Genomic DNA, 14,457 nt, shown 5'->3' on the forward strand with positions numbered 1-14,457 from the left:
CACTGGCACAAAAACAGACACATAGATCAATGGAACAGAGACCAGAAATAAACCCATGCCCTTATGGTCAATAATCTGTGACAAAGGAAAGAATATATGGTGGGAAAAGATAGTCTCTTCAATAAGTGGTGCTGGGAAAAACTGGGCAGCAACATGTAAAATAATAAAATTAGAAGACTTTCTCACATCATATACAAAAATAAACTCAAAATGGATTAAAGACCTAAATATAAGACTGGAAAGTATAAAACTCCCAGAAGGGGCTTCCCTGGTGGTGCAGTGGTTGAGAGTCCGCCTGCCGATGCAGGAGATGTGGGTTCGTACCCAAGTCTGGGAAGATCCCACATGCTGCAGAGCAGCTGGGCCCGTGAGCCATGGCTGCTGAGCCTGCACATCCAGAGCCTGTGCTCTGCAACGGGAGAGGCCAGAGCAGTGAGAGGCCCGCGTACCGCAAAAATAAATAAATAAATAAATAAACAAATGGGACTTAGCTAAATTTAAGGGCTTTTGCACAGCAAAGGAAACCACTGACAAAATGAAATAACAGCATACTGAATGAAAGAAAATATTTGCAAATGATATGACAAATAAGGGGTTAATATCCAAAATATATAAAGCGTTCATGCAACTCAATATCAAAAAAACTAACAACTCGATCAAAAAATGGGCAGAAGAACTGAATAGACATTTGTCCAAAGAAAACATACACATGGTCAACAGGCACTTGAAAAGCTGCTCAACATTGCTAATCATCAGAGAAATGTAAATCAAAACCATGAGGTATCACCTCACACCTGTCAGAAATGTTGGCGAGGATGTAGAGAAAAGGGAAGCCTAGTACATTGTTGGTAGGAAAGTAAATTGGTTCAGCCACTATAGAAAACAATATGGAGATTTCTCAAAAACTAAAAGCAGAACTACCATATGCTCTAGCAATTCTACTCCTGGTATATATCTGAAGAAAGTGAAAACACTAATTCAAAAAGACATGCACCCAGTGTTCATAGCAGCATTATTTACTATAGCCAAGATATGGAAGCAACCTAAGTGTCCATCAATAGATGAATGGATAAAGAAAATATGGTATATATATTTATATATATATGCACACACACACACAATAGAGTATTACTCAGTGATAAAAAAGAATGAAATTTAGCAATTTGCAACCACATAGATGGACCTGGCAGGTATTATGCTTAGTGAAATAAGTCAGACAGAGAAAGACAAATACTGTATATTATCACTTATATGTAGAATCTAAAAAATAAATGAATGAATACAACAAAACAGAAACAGACTCATATAGAGAATAAACTAGTGGCGAAGGTAAGGGAGGAGGGGCAAGATAGAGGAAGGGGATTAAGAGGTACAAACTACTATGTATGAAATAAATAAGCTCCAAGAATATATTGTGCAGCACTGGAAATCTCACCAATATTTTATAATAACTTTAAATGGAGCATAATCTATAAAAATTTTGAATCACTATGTTGTACACCTAAAATTAACATAATATTGTAAGTCAACTATACTTCAATAAAAAATAAATAAATAAAATGCAAATCCTATCACATCAATTTAAAAAAAAAAGAGTTACAGCTTTAAAATTGAAATGCTATATAGGATAGAATTTGGAGAAGTTAGAGGACTCCCACCCTCAAACTCCACTAAGCCTCCTTTGCCAGCTGAAGCAGTATCTCCTTTTGCTTACAAGAGTGTTTCTCCTTTGTCTGAAGATACCGAAGGGAGTCACCTTATAAGAGGAGGCCAGTTCTCTTATGCCCTTTTCTCACCCTGCACTATCTTCAGATCTTTAATCAGAGTCAAATTGTAGTATGCTTCAAGGGACCAATTACAAAGTGAAATTCAGGAATAGATGGCTTAAGCACCAAAGGAATTGAAGAACTTTGCTGATTAATCATGGAATGTGGGTTAGAATAGACTTTAAGAATGTTGAATGAAAAAGAGAAGGACACAATTTTAGAGTGGCCTGATTTTACAGATTTCACAAGAGATTCTGGATTAACTGTTAGCTTGAGAAACTGGGCATAATTCTGTTTGTTCTGCTCACAGTTGATTTAAATCTGGACACAATGGTGACTCATGCAAAATGAAGTTGAGATGCAAATCTCTTTGGTAAAATGTAAAAGAACAAATTAAAAAATTTCAGGAGATAGGAATGCAGGAGTGGATTTATCATTTCTGACCCAACCATTCACCTCAACTGTATCCTTCCAAAGGGTCCAGAAGATACTCTTCACAAAGGCTTTGAGAAACAAATCTACAAAGAGAAGTTCACCACATTTTAAAGTGCTTTGGAATATGTTCTCTTTAGACTAGGGATGATGATGAGGGAAGCTGGAGTTGAATTTGGCTTACAGTTACAAGAGGATCCCAGAGAAGCATGATCTGAGTAGCAGCATGTAACATTCATTTGTGGCTAACTTGAAAGGTAGTAGGGTCAGTCTGAAAACCCAAATCGTCTGACCCGTAGGTTCTTCGAGGTGACTAGCTAGTCATGGAGTCCCTAGGACTGAAATAGCAGTGCAGCCCACTAAGGTCCTACTTGCTTTATTTATCAAAGAATCAAACAAACAAAAAACCTTCAGGGCTAGAAAAGAGAAACATTATCTAGTCTCCAGATACAAATCAGTTCTTAGACACAGTTTAAGGAAATCTGAGTACTCTTGAGGCAGTGCCTACTTGAATCTTCCTTTCATTATGCAAAGGGACATGTGGCCATTTATTAGGATAATTGTTAATGATGAAGCAGAAATAGTTTGCTTTCATCTGGTATGAACAATAGCACACACAGTTTCACCTTCTTGCCACAGGATTATATCACCTTTCAGGCTCTGGGCCACAATCAAGCAGAAAACTTGCTATTTTCCTCATTACAGGACATCACATTGGTTCATTAGACTGTTAACACTACATAGATTGGGACAAAAGAGTAGAAAGTATATATATCTTTGAAACTTTGAAAAATGTTCAAGGGTTCTGTGGTATAGAGAATATGTTTGGTCGTGATTCTAAAGTAAGGGTTAAACATTGTACTTGAGCCCTTTCCCATGAAGAAGAGACACTATTTTGGTGGACCTCTTTGAATTTTAGTGGTTTACTACTGGGTCCAAGAGGAGCATCTAACCCTGGAACACCAAACAACTGCAATTCCACTTGCTCATCATGATCCAGGTGTTATCTGAGACTCCTACCTCAAGTTGAAAAGGTAAATATAGAACCAGGCCTGGACAGGTCCTGAAAGCAAGTAAGTTTAATGAACAAGGTGCTCATATTCTCCTGTTGCCTATTCCTGTGAGCCTTGCTGTTCCTCTCCAACTTACATATATTGCCTCATGGGGACTTTCACTATGACCAATTAACTTAGGAGGAAAAAATTAAAACCTGGGTTACAGATGTGTCTTACTGGCTTGGAGTGGATTGCTTTAGGATTTATAGCTCACTTAGAGACCAGATGGACGAGGCAAAAAGACAGTCCTTACAATGGGTAGATTTTGAACAAATATATCTCATTGTTCAATCTTCCTGGAATCAGTAGTGGCTAATGATTTGGTAACTTGACGAGCAACGTGGAAGGAGTAAGATTAGTGACAAGGAAGTTTGAGAAAAAGGTATGTGAAAGGACCTTTAGGTATGGGCCAGAAGATGAGAATATCATATTGTACATTGTTGAAAAGTGGAGATGATTATATTTCCTGGTAACAGTATTTAAAATTTTAATTAGTTTTGGGGTTTACACTGATGATTAATTTATAAAACAAATAAACTTGATCCTGCAGTGGTTGATTCTGGTGGAGTGTGTACGTGTGACAAAAATTCTACTTATTTCCTTCTCACTCTTCCCTTATAAACCCATAGGCTACTCAGAGTATGATTAAAGCTACTAATATAGTCCATCCTCATTTTAGAGATGAGAAAATGTTCAAAGAATTGACTTGACCTGTTGCAAGTCATACTGTTAGTGGCATAGCCAGAATGAAAACTCAAGTCTGCCTCGTAAGCTAGTGCCCTCACCAGAACAGCATATTCTGTAACTGGGAATAAATGCCATTTAATGGTAACTCCACCCTTCCTTGTTTTTTTTTTTTTTTTTTTTTTTTTTTGCTGTACGCGGGCCTCTCACTGCTGTGGCCTCTCCTGTTGCGGAGCACAGGCTCCGGACACACAGGCTCCGCGGCCATGGCTCGCGGGCCCAGCCGCTCCGCGGCATGTGGGATCCTCCGGGATCGGGGCACGAACCCGTGTCCCCTGCATCGGCAGGCGGACTCTCAACCACTGCGCCACCAGGGAGGCCCCACCCTTCCTTGTTATCTAATCCGTAACTCATGATGACAGAAAAGTAGCACCATTTTCTATTCTTCGAAACGTGGAAAAGAGAGTTGCAGGTACAGACACTAGAATAAAAAACATTAAATATTTGAACGTATATTTATAATCTGCATCATACATTTTCCCCTCAGACTTGGAATGGCCTTCGAGCTACAAGTGGTAAACGTTGTACTCATCGTGTAATTTAAGGGGAAGGCAGCATAAATCTCTGAAAGATGTTGCTGTCTCCAGCTGTGACTTTTATCTAAGGTTGCACTGTCCACGTGAGGCTTTTGAGCACTTGAAATTTGGCTAATCTGAATTGAGATGTGCTGTATAAAATATACACCAGACTTTGAAGACTTAGTACGAAAAAATAATGTAACATATTTCATTAGAAATTTTAAAATACTGACTGTATGTTAAAGTGATAACATTCTGGAAATTTTTGGTTAAATAAAACATATTATTTAAATTAATTTTACATGTTGTTTTACCTCAGCGTGGCTATTAGAAAGTGTAAAATGACATTTGTACTTTGCTTTCTATTTCCCTTAATCACTGTTGATGAGAGAAAACCAAATCAAATTGAATGGAATTTGGACAAAGTTTCCTGTAGTTCATTAGAGCTGTCAAAATATTAAAGATGTCAGTTATTTCACCAGTCTATGAGCTGCTGAGCTTTTACTTTTGACAAAATCACCATCCGCAAATTGGAATTTTTCATTTTTCGGAAAATAATGGAATGGCAGTAAGTCGGGACTGTGTCTAATACTGCTTTTAACACAGAACAAGTTACATTGATGGTATTTGATAATTTTGCTTTAGAAATCAGGTGGACAAAAGCAATTTAGCTCCCCAGGGAAAGTATAGTGAAAAGGGCTTACTGGTTAGTTGCTTTGAACATAGAAATATTTACTTTGAAAATCTGAGGCTTATGAGGGGAGGTTGCTACTTTTGAATAGCTGCTACACTTAAAGGTTGTTAAAATGAAATTACTTCCCTTAAAGAATGAAAATAAATAAATAAATAAATAAATAAATAAATAAATAAAAAGAAAATCTGAGGCTTATATCACTTTATCATATTATTTCTAATTTTATTTCACTATAAAATTTTAATTCCTCTATAATGAAATGATATTCTTTTTGATATATAAAATTTTAGGTTGGCTATAATCATTCTTTTACAATATTCATTAAATCAAACCCATAAATAAATAAAAGATATCATTATATATATTACATATCTAATATATAAAACATATTATATTAGACTAATACACACCAGCATGACAAAACCACAACTAATGTCTTCCAAGTAGGAATGCTAACTTTCCAGAACTTAATGACTTCCTTGGTCTCCTACATTGCGGAGGCGTTCCAATAAAGTTCAAACAAACTTCCAAGATAGAATCATATTATGGCTGTCTTTGAAATGACAGAGACTGTGAGTGCTACATGGGGGCACAGCACCATACTTGCTAAAATGGACCATAAAGGTCAGTGGTGATGTTCAGTTAGATTAGTGTCTTCTTCTCAAATCTGTTCCTCCTCCTTCTCCTGTGTTGATGGTATCACCATCTATTCACAGTCCTTTTATATTTCCTCACTTTCATTCCGTGTGTCCAAGTGGTTATTAAGTAGTGTCAAGTCTACCTTTGAAATGTCTCTTGAATTCTTCCCTCTCTCAACCATTTTCAGGATAACTTTCCTAGGTGAGTCTCTCATCAACTTGGCCTCTGATACCTGGAATAGCCTTCAAATGATTAAGTTTCCAAAATGAGGACCTGTCTGCAACTTTTTCCCACTTTAACTGAAGGTCCATATTGCCACCACAATGACCTATCCAAATATCCTAAAGATATTTCCAACTGGATCCTTACCACCTACAGGATAAAGTCCAAACTCCTTAACATAACCTTAAGGCTCTATATGTTCTAATCTCAATTTACTTTTCTAGACTTACGTCCTGGCTCTCCCACTACATCCTAGACTATGAAACCTATGTTTAAAAAAAAAATCACATAATCAAAAATCCTTTAACATTCTGGATTTTTTATTGTTAATATTGGGGGAACTGAGGGGATTTATGTATTATATAATAAAACAGACATTACTAAAATATAAATCTATTACTTATAGAAAATTTATTCTGTGTATTTCCCTTTGTCAATGAAGTGGGAATTTTTTTGATAGCAAGAGACAGAAATCAAATTTGAATTAGCTTTGGCAAAATTAGAAATTATTGGCTTATGGATTCCAAGGAAGCATTAAGAAAAACCAACCTAAGAGATGGGCAGGGCTGCAGTTGGGCCTCACGAATGACTGCAGGAACTCCACTTCCATCAAAATTCCTTTTGACAGTTGGCTCAGCTCCTCTTTGCATGTCGCCTACATCTGCTCTCACTGCAGACAAGATGTCCCACAAAGTGGAAAACAAGGGTAACAACAGTTCTTTGGGTCAGTGTTCTTTAATAACCATGTGGCTGCTTCTCTTTCTTGATTCCAACTTGAAAAATTCAGAGGAAAGCCTCTGACTGTACTGTCTTAGGCCAGGTGCCTACCCCTGGACCCAATAAGTGTTACCAGGGGAGTGGGGTCATGTAAGCAAGAAAAGTTCTGCCTACAACCATGTGGATGGTAGAGAGGGAGAGGGATACCACTTCTTAGGAAAGAGAGCTTTTAGGGAAGGCAGTATCACAGACAATCACTCAAGTAATTCTTAAATAATTTTAGTGATATTAGATAAAAACAGTTGCAAATTGTGTAATTTTTAATTATATTTAACTTCAATTTTAATTACTAATTGATCCAGGCCTGCTAACACTATAGCTGGCACCACTATAAGAGATTTTTAGGCCTGCTTGGCCTCCAAATTTGTGCTCATAATTTGCTTTTTCTACTTAAGATTTTCTTGTTTGTTTTGTTTTAGGTTTCTAATGATATTGGTTCCAAATAGTTAATTTAAGTTCCTAATAGTCATAACTCATATTTCTGTATTTGCTTATTTTATTGGCCAGAACTTCAAGAATCATGTAAAATAATCATTTGTATCATTGTAAAATTTTTAGATAAATGTATAAATAAAGGCTAGTAGGGTAAGGAAGCATGAAAAGGGTACCTCATCTGAGTGATTGTATAGGTTCCTGTTGGAGCTAGAAGGGAACTCAATGACAGCAAGACTTATAACAAGTTGGGATGCAGAGTATGGCATTCCCAGTTTTTAAAATATTGGAACAATACTAAATGGGTTGGTAAGCTGGGGCTGACCTGAGATACTACCCTTCCTCCAGCTCTCCACAGTTCAACAACTAAAAGGTTAGCTCTTGGCATAGTAGGGGTTGATTAGTTCCAACTGGTTGTTTAATATTTTGAGTATCAGTGATATTAAAACACAGTAATATATGTAATTTGATTCCTAGTGGGATACACCCTCAGGACAAAAAAAAAAAACTTACAAAAAATCTTATGTCATCTTTGATCACCAAATTGTCAGTAAAAATTCTGAAAGTATTAAAGTAGTCTAAAAGAAGGGACCAGGATTTTTAGCAAAAAGAAATACAACTACAAAACCAAAGAAGCAAAACTTTGTACTCAAGTTTGTATTGAAAATATGAGTATGAACTCATAAAGCATTTTTATCCTTAAACTTCTATTTTCCTAGTTCTGTTCACTGAAAAGGCTCAGAAACAGCGAACAACCTCAGAGAAATAAATACTACCACGGCCTAGACTGTGGTCTCTAGGGCTTAGAGAAACGGCTACTTTGAGATCTGGAGCAAGAAATGTATAAGATGAGCCTGGAAATACTGTCATACAAACAGTGAAGAAGCTTGATAGCTTCTTCTTCGATAAGACTACTACATGTAAAAGGACTCAGGAGCCAACTTGAGAAGGTTCCCACAATTTGAGCATCAATAAGAATAACATCAATTGATTAAACATATCAAGTACTGGGCTTCCCTGGTGGCGCAGTGGTTGAGAGTCTGCCTGCCGAGGCAGGGGACACGGGTTCGTGCCCCGGTCTGGGAAGATCCCACATGCCGTGGAGTGGCTGGGCCCGTGAGCCATGGCCGCTGAGCCTGCATGTCCGGAGCCTGTGCTCCACAACAGGAGAGGCCACAACAGTGAGAGGCCCGCGTACCGCAAAAAAAAAAAAGTCTAAACATATCAAGTATGTTAAAATCCATGAGATCATAATGGTATTTTTAAAAGAATTTCATTGGTCACCTTTGGAGGTTGCTAGTAAACCAACTCATTACTCTGAAAACTGGTAAGTAAAGGGAAAGAATCAAGCATTTAGCCTGCCTTTCTCTTATGAGCTTTACCTCTTGGTAGTTAAATAGTTGAGGTCAGGGAAATTATACAAATAGATATTATAGAAATAGTATAGCTAATAAATGAAGAAGAAAAGATATAATTAGAATATTACCATTTTGCAAACCCTTAATGGAAATAATGGAACTAGGCAATTATCACTGAGAACTGTTAACATAAAAAGAAAAACACTAGATATCACTATCTCCTGATGGAAGAGCTTATTACCACTTATGACATGTTTTTGTTTTTTAAAAAAGTTAAAGCTTAATAAGATCAAACCTCTAGATCTAACTGGAAGTTTGTAGATGATTAAAGGGAACAGAGAAACATGTTAATTGATGCCACAGGAATGCAATCAAGTCTAGATGTGGGGAAACTCTTTAGGGTGAATGACAATAGCTGACACTCAGAGCCTGACAGGAATTTTTTTAGGCTTTCTCCCCTAAGCTAAAATGAAACTATGTACCCAGAGAAAAGAAGCAAATTGGAAAAAAGGTAGTTGGAAGGGTGGGTCCATCTCTTTATCATTCAGGCTGCAACCCAGTTCTTTGGAAAACCGGAAACAACTGTCTTTGCCTTGGAAATCTCTACAGGACCAGAGGTGTGGCTCTAGAAAGTGGTTCAAAGTTCACCTGTCCTTTTGCCAATCCCCAAACCTCGCCTTCCTATTCATCTCAAAATGCTTGTAGTTACTGGGACATTGAACTGTGCCTCTGTGATGTAGATTTTCTACCCCTATCTTCTCTAGGACCTAAGAGCCATTCTTTGAAATTCAAACTTTAGGGAGATGTTTCTCATCCAACAAAACAAAACAAAAAGAAGGGTGGAAATATTTGGAAATGGGGCAAATGAGAAATCTTAAAAATCTTATCTATAAATATTAGTAAAAAGGCTTTAGTCATCTGAACAGATGAAAACTTTTTCCAACTGCCAAAACAAAATTTGAATCCAACTATTCTTTTATAAACTAGTGAGTTTTGTACTACTGTACCTCCCTAATAAATTTTTTTTTTAAATGAGAGCTGTAAGTTTTCTGCATCTGCCCATCTGTTTGTGTGTATCTGTATACATATGTTGTGGATGTGTGATATTTTTCTACCTTCAGATGGTATTGTAAGCAGATAGGGTATGGGATCCCTGGAGAAAGAGAACCAGGCATGGCTTTCTTGACATAAAAGAAGCCATTTTGTGGCTTAAAGACTTAAACATAAGATATGACATTATAAAACTCCTAGAAGAGAACATAGGAAAAATGTTCTCTAATGTTTTGTACCAATGTTTTCTTAGGTCAGTCTCCCAAGGCAATAGAAATAAAAGCAAAAATAAACAAATGGGACCTAATCAAGCTTACAAGCTTTTGCACAGCAAAGGAAGCCATAAACAAACGAAAAGACAACCTATGGAATGGGAGAAATTTGCAAATGATGAGACCTACAAGGGCTTAATTTCCAAAATATACAAACAGCTCATACAACTCAACAACAAAAAACCAAACAACCCAATTGAAAAATGGGCATAACTAAGTAGACATTTCTCCAAAGAAGACATACAGATGGCAAACAGGCACATGAAAAGATGCTCAACATCACTAATTATTAGATAAATGTAAATCAAAACTGAAATAAGGTACCACCTCACGCCGGTCAGAATGTCCATCATTAAAGTCTACAAAATAACAAATGCTAGAGAGGGTGTGGAGAAAAGGCAACCCTCCTACACTGTTAGTGGGAATGTAAGTTGGTGCAGTCAACATGGAACACAGTATGCAGGTTCCTGAAAAACTAAAAATAGACTTGCCATACGATACAGCAATCCCACTCCTGGGCATATATCCAGACAAAACTGTAATTCAAAAAGATACCTGCACCCCTATGTCCACAGCAGCACTATTCACAATAGCCAAGACATGAAAACAACCTAAATGTCCATCAACGGATGAATGGATAAAGAAGATGTGGTACATATATACAATGGAATACTACTCAGCCATAAAAAAGAATGAAATAATGCCATTTACAACAAAATGGATGGAACTAGAGATTATCATACTAAGTGAAGTAAGTCAGAAAGAAAAGGACAAATACAACATGATATCACTTACATGTGGAATCTAAAATATGACACAAATGAACTTATCTACGAAACAGAGACAGACTCACAGACATAGGGAACAGACTTGTGGTTGCCAAGGGGGAGGGGAGGTGGGGGATGGAGAGAGTGGGAGTATGGGGTTAGTAGATGCAAACTATTATATATAGAATGGATAAACAACAAGGTCCTGCTGTACAGCACAGGGATCTAGATTCAATATCCTGTGATAAACCATAATGGAAAAGAATATAAAAAAAGAATGAATATATGTGTATAACTGAATCACTTTGCTGTACAGCATCAACTATACTTCAATTAAAAGATTAAAAAAGGAAGCCATTTTGACCTAAGCCATTTTGTGATCTAAGCCTGGCCACGATGCTTGCCCTTGAATAGGTCTCAGTAATTAATGATCTTAAAGGAAGTGGGGGAATGCAGGAACAAAGGAAAAGCAGTCGAGAAACAATAGTACAGTGATAAAACAGAGTCCTAGTTCCTTCTCAAGGGATATATGTAACAATCTGATATATATCTTTGAGTTCTGCAGGAACTAAGGTCCCAACCCCGGTGGAGGATGAAATGATGATGTTGAACTTTTTTGGCCCTCGTGACTTCAATCAACTAAAACTTGGACTCTGTTAACCTTTGCCCCAATTCTATGCTGAATTATCCTCTGTTCTAGCCCCTTCACGAATATGCATGTACCCTTCACTTAAAACTTCCCCAGTTTTGCTGTTTGGGTAGATACTGCTTTGGGAAAGATCCCCAGTGTTCTCTTTACTTGTTGCAAGTAATAAATTCTTCCTTCTCCTGATCTTTGACTTGGTTGTGTTTTTTGACTTGACACCCACCAAGAGGCAAACCCAGTTTTCGGGTAACAGTATTGTCAAAATTAATTTTAAAACATCTCTATTTAACTTGTTTAGAATTAAATACTTATACATTAAGTATTCCTAAAGTTCTCAGAAATATGATGAAAACTAACCCAAACGTTTTTCAAGTTTCCATGATCTGGGAAAATACTGAGTATTAAAGTTAATTTAAACTTGTTGGTTTAATAAAAATAGACAAGGCTTAGAGTTATCAGCATTAAATACAAAACTTTTATTCTACCTGGGTTTACTAATCAAATAAGCTCATTTTGAAACCCAGCAGGACCCTGTGGGGCTCCTGGGCACAGAAGCCTTTCTGTACAGTTTCTTGTTTGTGGGGAACAGACTCCAGCCTCCATGACCTTCCCTGAATTCCAAAGGGCAGATTCCAACTGGTTGCTAGTTGGGGAAGGGAGGGGATGCAGAGACAAGGGAGGAGCAGACAAGAAACCACCTGAGGCAAGATTAGAGGAACCAGAGAAGCTCATCAAGATTAGGAGACCACCTGAGATGAGATTAAAGGAGTGCAGGCCCTGCACACACCCCAATCTTATCAGCAAATCCACCTTTGAACCATTGCTATAAAAACTCACCAATTCCTCCTGGGTTGGGACACACAGTGTTTCAGGGCAGGAGTCTGCTGTGTCCCTCTTTGCCTGGCAAAGAAATAAAGTTATTCTTTTCTACTTCACCCAAAACTCTGTGAGATTCAATTTGGCCCTAGTGTACAGAGGTTAAGTTTTTGGCATCAAATTTATCTTTGTTACAAAATTCGTTAGCAAAAAAAAAATGTGGTATGACAAAATTTTCATATCAAAATTGTTGAAAACTAATACATTAAATAGATATAAGATAAGAGTTTTTAGGTATAATAATTCTGTTTTATTGTAGGTGTACTTAAAAATAGCTTTCAGGGCTTCCCTGGTGGTGCAGCTGTTAAGAATCTGCCTGCCAACACAGGGGACATGGATTCAAGCCTTGATCCAAGAAGATCCCACACGCTGCAGAGCAACTAAGCCTGTGTGCCACAACTACTGAGCCTGTGCTCTAGAGCCTGCGAGCCACAACTACTGAAGCCTGCACATCACAACTACTGGAGCCTGTGCGCCTAGAGCTCATGCTCTGCAACAAGAGAAGCCCCAGCAATGAGAAGCCCACGCACTGCAACGAAAAGTAGCCCCCACTCACCGCAACTAGAGAAAGCCCACACGCAGCAACGAAGACCCAACCCAGCCAAAAATAAATAAATAATTAATTGATTAAAAAAAAAAAAAAACAGCTTCCAAAATCTTTTGGTAACTTGAAACTTTACAGTTTTGCTAGTTAAATTATATGATGTAAATTTATTAAATAGCTAGATCATTTCCAAATAAGACAAAGTATGGTACATTAATTATTGAACATAGGTTTATCTACTTTTGGCTTCCTATTACAAAGGAATTAAAAGATAAATTTGCGTTTATTAGTACACATGTCTTGTGCTTTGAAAAATGGTACAAGAAACATATTATGGAAATTATAAAAAAAATTAGTCTGCCAATTCACAAAAATGCTAATGTAAAAGACAGTTCATAATTGCTTACTTAGTTTTCATTAAAAATTAAGGTTTCTAAGGGTTAAGAATTCTAATTAATATATGTAATTAAATTACTAAAAATAATAAGGGAAACAATTATGTATGCAAGGAAAATAAAATGAATTTTTGGGTAAGAAAATTATGAGGTATGGAGATGCATTTTTACTGAGGGAAAACAAAGTGATTTTGTCCTAAAATATAGCTGGTATTTCAGAATGAGAAAGAGGAAAATAAAGGACAAACTCTGGACATAGAAAGTTGTAAAAGGTTTATGAAGAAAGAAATCTTGGAAAAGAAATTTTGTGCATGATCAAGCTGGATAAGATTGAATTGATTTATTATAAGGATTTTAGAAATAAGCTTTAACATCAACAGTGTATGTATGTAAAACTAAAACCTAGTTTTTTTTCTGCTAAAAAACCAAAAATTTTTTGAACTATGGGTCTGCTCCTGATAAGATGTTATGAAAATTTTTTGCCTAGAAAGCAAAGATTTTAGGTCTTACCAACTGTGCTTCACACTGTGTCCATCAGGTCTTTGTTTGCTTAAAATTGAATCTTCTTAATATTAATATTACAAGAGTTGAATTTTATTTACAATTATTTAACTTTTTGTATTTACTTACAATGTCTTTAATTGTCGCCATGGTTAAATAGATATCTAAGTATTGTTTCATAGTGATCTATTTTCCTATTTGATCAAGTGTTTTAAAGCCTTTTAATATTTTTGACAAACTTCAACCAAATACTAGATAAGCTCTCTCTCTCTTTTTACCTTGAACTAACTTTAAAATTTCCCAGAGGGTCCCTGGGATTTGCTGGATTTGCTCTCTCTCTTTATAAAAGAGAGGTATTAAACTAATTTGGCTTATTTGATATATTAAATTACATGAGGAGCATTGTCAAATAAGAAGTAATACTAGGCATTCTTTATGTTGTGTGTGAATAGGCATATATTATAAATGTTCCAGAAATTATGTGAAATACCTAAAAATCTGATATGTTTTATATAATCTCATAATGTCAGTTGTTATATTAAAATGTCATACATCACAAAAATAACTATACTTCCTTATCAAATGAACTCTAATAATGGGCATTTAAGTCTTTTATTATTTATAGACAGTTATTGTCTTACTCAGATGTTTTTACAAAATCTGCCTGCAAATGTGTTTCATCTTCAGAAAAAATTATGGAAAGGAATCTAACAAGTACTCTAGAATACAAGAATTTACAGAACCCTAATGGAGAAATTTATGGCTTTAT

General features: G+C 36.4%; 1 long non-coding RNA gene across 3 annotated transcripts in view; it reads right to left on the reverse strand.

Annotated features, from left to right (window-relative positions):
- The window catches only part of LOC132494916 (uncharacterized), a 118,164-nt gene that overhangs the window by 67,526 nt on the left and 36,181 nt on the right, over window positions 1–14,457 (reverse strand). For 2 of the 3 annotated variants that reach the window (XR_009533179.1, XR_009533180.1), the window contains exon 2: window positions 12,210–12,272. The exons of the other annotated variant lie outside the window; for it this stretch is intronic. This is a non-coding gene — a long non-coding RNA (uncharacterized LOC132494916). The remainder of the gene's footprint in view (window positions 1–12,209; window positions 12,273–14,457) is intronic. 3 annotated transcript variants of the gene reach the window in all.

This window comes from Mesoplodon densirostris, chromosome 8, assembly GCF_025265405.1.
Source record: "Mesoplodon densirostris isolate mMesDen1 chromosome 8, mMesDen1 primary haplotype, whole genome shotgun sequence".
NCBI classification, from domain to species: Eukaryota; Metazoa; Chordata; class Mammalia; order Artiodactyla; family Ziphiidae; genus Mesoplodon; species Mesoplodon densirostris.